The sequence below is a fragment of the Podarcis muralis genome, chromosome 10 (genome assembly GCF_964188315.1).
Source record: "Podarcis muralis chromosome 10, rPodMur119.hap1.1, whole genome shotgun sequence".
Lineage (NCBI taxonomy): Eukaryota > Metazoa > Chordata > Lepidosauria > Squamata > Lacertidae > Podarcis > Podarcis muralis.
Genome location: NC_135664.1, coordinates 76371022 through 76376533, shown reverse-complemented (window position 1 = coordinate 76376533; position 5512 = coordinate 76371022).

Here is a 5512-nt window from a genome sequence, read left to right as displayed (position 1 = left end):
CATCTCTGCCATCTCGGACTACTGGACTGTGCAGGGAAGCAGCCAAGAGTCTCCTGACCTCTCTTTTCAGGGGTGCATAGAGGGGGGGGGTCTGGTCCCCAAGGTGACCCCCCCCCCCGCTGGCCCAGGCTAGTGGGCAGATTTTTCAAGAAGCGCTTTTTCAGGACCCAGGATCAGGGAGAGACACACACACCAGCGGAACAGGGTGAAAATTTGCCCCATATATTTTTGCCATCTCTGACCAAGAGAGGCCTGTGTTGTTATCATCGCAAACATTTTTTAATAAAAGAGTTTTATTAAAAATCTACCTTTTCCCCCCCGAGGAACAGAGGGAGTCTTTGGGGACCACCTCCCTCGCTCTATCCCAGAACAGGGCTGAGGGGAAGCTCTCTGCCCCTCCAGATGTCACCGCCCCCCCCCCACCGCCCTCCATCTCTGGGCAAGGATGGCTAGCTGGAGGGCATGGGGGGGCACCTCTGGCTTGCTCTCTCTCTCCCCCTCCCCTGATCCCCTCCCAGCCCAAAGTCCTGCTGGGTTTTTTTACTGTTTCACTTTCATTTATTGTAAAACTGCCAACCACATTTGGGGGGGGGGGGAACGGAGAGAAGTTGAGTGGCAGTGTGGTGCAGTGGTCAGAGTAGTTTGACTACAGGGACCTGGTAGAGACCAGGGTTCGAATGCTCCCACTCAGCCGTGAAGCTCCCCAGGTGTGTGACCTTTGCAGGATGAGTGCCGCTCCTGCCTCTCAGCCTCACCTACCTTATAGGGCTGCAGTGGGGATGACATTGAGAGGAAGAGAACCACACACGCCCCCTGGAAGCCCCTTGGAGGGCAAAAACGGTGCAATGAATATATAAATGAGCAGCATCTTCCAGTTGGCTCCTTCTCACGCTGGCTGGAGGTCGTGTGTGCATGAGATCGAATCCACCCTTGCTCCTTCAGATTTCTCCTGGGATGTCCCAGCAACCCAAGGCCAGGCGTGGTGGAGCGCCAAAATCCTTCCAGCGGTTGCGCGCACGGAAATATTGCCACAAGCGCAACTGCCCATCCCCAAATCTGTTCCAACCAGATGTTTGTGGACTCCAGCTCCCGTCAGCTCCCGGCCAGCACAGCCGGGACCGGCTGTTAGGTATCTCAGGCTTTCTGTATGTGGGGTTCAGGGAAGCCATCGCCACATCCGAAGGGTTTGAGAAACGCAGCTTATTAAATCCCAGCCCTTCAATGCGCTCTGCGTGGGGCTCCCCGTGCGTTTGACCGCGAGGCCACAGGGAGTGCAGGATGCTGCAGCGCAATTGCTGCCAGGAGGGAGGCCTTGCCAGCTGAAAACACCCTGTGCTTGCCCCTGGTTGCCCATTTGCTACACGGCCAAGTTCAGGGTGCTAATAATAATAATTTATTTATACCCATCTGGCTGAGATTCCCCAGCCACTAAGGGCGGTTCCCAATCGAGGGTTAAAAACAATACAGCATTTAATATTAAAAACTTCCCTAAACAGGGCTGCCTTCAGATGTCTTTTAAAAATAAGATAGTGGTTTATTTCCTTGACATCTGATGGGAGGGCGTTCCGCAGGGAGGGCACCACTACTGAGAAGGCCCTCTGCCTGGTTCCCTGTAACCTCATTTCTCGCAGCAAGGGAACCGCCAGAAGGCCCGCGGAGCTGGACATCAGTGTCTGGGCTGGACCATGGGGGTGGAGACGCTCCTTCAGGTCTACTGGGCCGAAGCCGTTGAGGGCTTTCAAGGTCAGCACCAACACTTTGAATTGTGCTCGGAAACGTACCACCTTCTTTCCAGACCGGTGGTCTTATGTCATCTCGGCAGCCGCTCTCAGTCACCAGTCTAGCTGCCGCATTCTGGATTAGTTGCAGTTTCCGGGTCACCTTTAAAGGTAGCCCCACGTAGAGCGCATTGCAGTAGTCCAAGCGGGGGATAACCAGAGCATGCACCACTCTGGTGAGACAGTCTGCGGGCAGGGAGGGTCTCATCCTGCGTACCAGATGGCGCTGGTAGACAGCTGTCCTGTATGCAGTTGCAATCGAAAATTATTCAACCCCCCCATTGCAAATTAGGTTTCTTATCAAAATTTACAGTCCTTCCGCTGTTTGCAATGAGCAAATCAAACAAAAGCCCTTGAACTAGCTCAGCTGCCCAACACAACGGACGCTTCCAATGGTTCCCCCAGATTCAGCTGAAATTGCAACTTCTAATGACTTCCACAGTCTCCCTCTCCTAATACCGACCTTCCCCAAAGCCAGGCGTTGGGGGGTCTCCAAATTCCTCTGGTTCGTTTCCGTGCAGTTCCACAAGGTAGCAGTGCTGCTCTACCCTTGACCACATTTGGCCAGGACGGATGAGAGAAAGTGACCTCTTTGCCCAGAGGGGAGAGTGTTGCTCTTGTGCTCGGATCCTGACACTGGTTTCCCTTTGGGGCAGCCACTGTGAGAACAGAATGTTGGACCAGAGGAGCCATGGCCCCGATCCACCGGGCAATCCTTGTGCTCTTAAATTCCACGGTCTTTTTTCCTGCCAAGTTCTCAGTGGAGATGTGAATGGCCTTCCTTCCCTGCCAGAGGCAGCTGGGGCTTCCGAGGCACCTGACTCATTTCCCTTCCTTATTTATTAAAATTCCGTCTTGCCCTCCCTCCCCAAGGAGCCCTGGGCAGCAAAGCAATAAAAACCCGTGCAGTTAAGAATGAAACCCAATTGCAAGCTATTGCAAACATCGGGAAAGCATTTTTGAATGTTAAGAAAGCTGGGTTGAATGCCATGTGGCGCTACGGTCAGTGTGAGGATTTCTGCTCGGATGGACATTCTCCCCCTCTCCTCTCCCTCCCCCCCCCAAAAAAAACCCTGTTCCGGGGTTTTCCCCAACCCCCTGGAGCAGGTTTGGGGAGGGCGTGGGACTCCCATCGCGGAGAGGTGGAAAGTCCCACTGTGCAAATGGGAATCCGTGTGCTGACTTGTTTGTAGGATACCTGCGGTTCTTGTAAGTTGGCCTGTCGTACTGGCAGGGCTGGGAGAGTCTGACCAGGAGATCCAAGGGGCAGGTTTGGGGTTTACAAGAGAGGCAGGGCCTGTTTGAATTCACATCACCCTCTGCCTGAAAAACAGCCACGTAGATTTTTGAGGGCAGCCATGCTTTGCTTGCTTCCTGCCTGCCTGTCAGATTTTGAAAATCTGTGCAGAACAGTGGGGTGTCTGCCTAGCAACATAGGGGGGGTTTTCAGGGTGGGGGTCTCTTCCAGTTCTTGGGTTCCCATATCTGTGGGGGTACAACAAGCTTTCCCAACCAGTCCCTATGTCTAGGTCAGGCATAGGCAAACTCAGCCCTCCAGGTGTTTTGGGACTACAACTCCCATGATCCCTAGCTAACAGGACCAGTGGGTGATGGGAGTTGTAGTCCCAAAGCATCTGGAGGGCCGAGTTTGCCCATGCCTGGTCTAGGATATGGCTGACTAGTCAAGCGCCACGATTAGCAGAACTGAAGATGTTGCTCTCTGCCATTGAGCAAAAAGCTGCTAGAGGGAAGAACACAGAATCACAGAATGGTAGAGTCGAAAGGGACCCCCAGAGGGCCTCCAGTCCAGCCCCCTGCAATGCAGGAATCTCAGCTCAAGCATCTGTGACAGACGGCCGTCCATCCTCTGCTCTTCCTGGTGTTGAGTCGGAAACCCCTTTCTTGTACCTTGAAGCCATGGGTTCGAGTCCTACCCTCCAGAGCAGGAGAAGGCGAGCTTGCTCCCTCTTCCATGAGACAGCCCTTGAGATATGTGAAGATGGTTATCCTATCTCCTCTCAGTCTCCTCTTCTCCAGGCTAAACGTAACCTTCTCGGGTGGAAGGCATGACTCATCACCTGCTAGCCTGCCCCTTATATAGAGAACCAAGAGATCGCTTTCTGAAAACTTTGTTCACACAAGGAAGCAGGCACACTTGGCACAAGTTGTTTGATTTCTTTTGAGAGGCTTCACAACACAGTGGCCCCTCTATGCACTGGCTGCAAAACAAGCAAACAAAATCAGGAAAAAGGAGTTAGATTAAATCACACTAAATCGTGGTGATTCATAGGTATAATCTGGAATCAAGCTGGATTTGAGTTTGTTGGTTTCTCTGGTACCTTCTCTTATCTCCTGGTTGTTGGCAAATTGGATTTTAAAATGGCAAAATAATATTAGAATGGGAGCTATCGGAGACGCACAAAGGAAACTATTTTAATGCTCAGGAACCTGGCAAAGTCTTTTAACTGTTATGGGTTTTTATATTATGGATAGATGTTCTCTATTATTTTATTAATACTGTCGCCTAATACAGGTTTGTCGTGGCCTTTGGCTAGAACAATAAACTTTTGAACTTGAAACTTGAACTTGAATTAATATGTTAATCTTTCCTGGGATGGCTCAGCAGGTAGAGCAGGAGACTCTTAATCTCAGGGTTGTGGGTTCGAGCCCCATGTTGGGCAAAAGATCCCTGCACTGCAGGGGGTTAGACTAGAAGACCTTTGGGGTTCCCTTCCAACTCTCCAACTCTTATGAATTCATAGAATCCTAGAGTTGGAAGAGACCACAAGGGCCATCGCGTCCAACCCCCTGCCAAGCAGGAAACACCATCAGAGCACTCCTGACATATGGTTGTCAAGCCTCTGCTTAAAGACCTCCAAAGAAGGAGACTCCACCACACTCCTTGGCAGCAAATTCCACTGTCCAACAGCTCTTACTGTCAGGAAGTTCTTCCTAATGTTTAGGTGGAATCTTCTTTCTTGTAGTTTGGATCCATTGCTCCGTGTCCGCTTCTCTGGAGCAGCAGAAAACAACCTTTCTCCCTCCTCTATATGACATCCTTTTATATATTTGAACATGGCTATCATATCACCCCTTAACCTCCTCTTCTCCAGGCTAAACATGCCCAGCTCCCTTAGCCGTTCCTCATAAGGCATCGTTTCCAGGCCTTTGACCATTTTGGTGCGAGTCCTTAATCATGTAAAGCTGTGACTTCTGGGCCGTTATGAACCGCAGGCTTGAATCTGTCCAGTGGTCCTTAGTGAAACAGATTCAGATTCTCTCTCCCCACTGCCCTGTATGTGTGAACCACTTGCCTAGTAGCCTTGCGCTTAACACAAAAGGCAAAGTCTCTTTCACACCTTCGGCTTTCGGGGGAATGTTCCCCGAGTTGGCGAGGCTCGTTTGACAACAGGCTCCTTCCGTGCCAAGTAAAAGGTAAAGGGACCCCTGACCATTAGGTCCAGTCGTGGCCAACTCTGGGGTTGCGGCGCTCATCTCGCTTTATTGGCCGAGGGAGCCGGCGTACAGCTTCCGGGTCATGTGGCCAGCAGGACTAAGCCGCTTCTGGCGAACCAGAGCAGCGCACAGAAACGCCGTTTACCTTCCCACCAGAGCGGTACCTATTTATCCAGCTGCACTTTGAGGCGCTTTTGAACTGCTGGGTTGGCAGGAGCAGGGACCGAGCAACGGGAGCTCACCCCGTTGCGGGGATTCGAACTGCCGACCTTCTGATC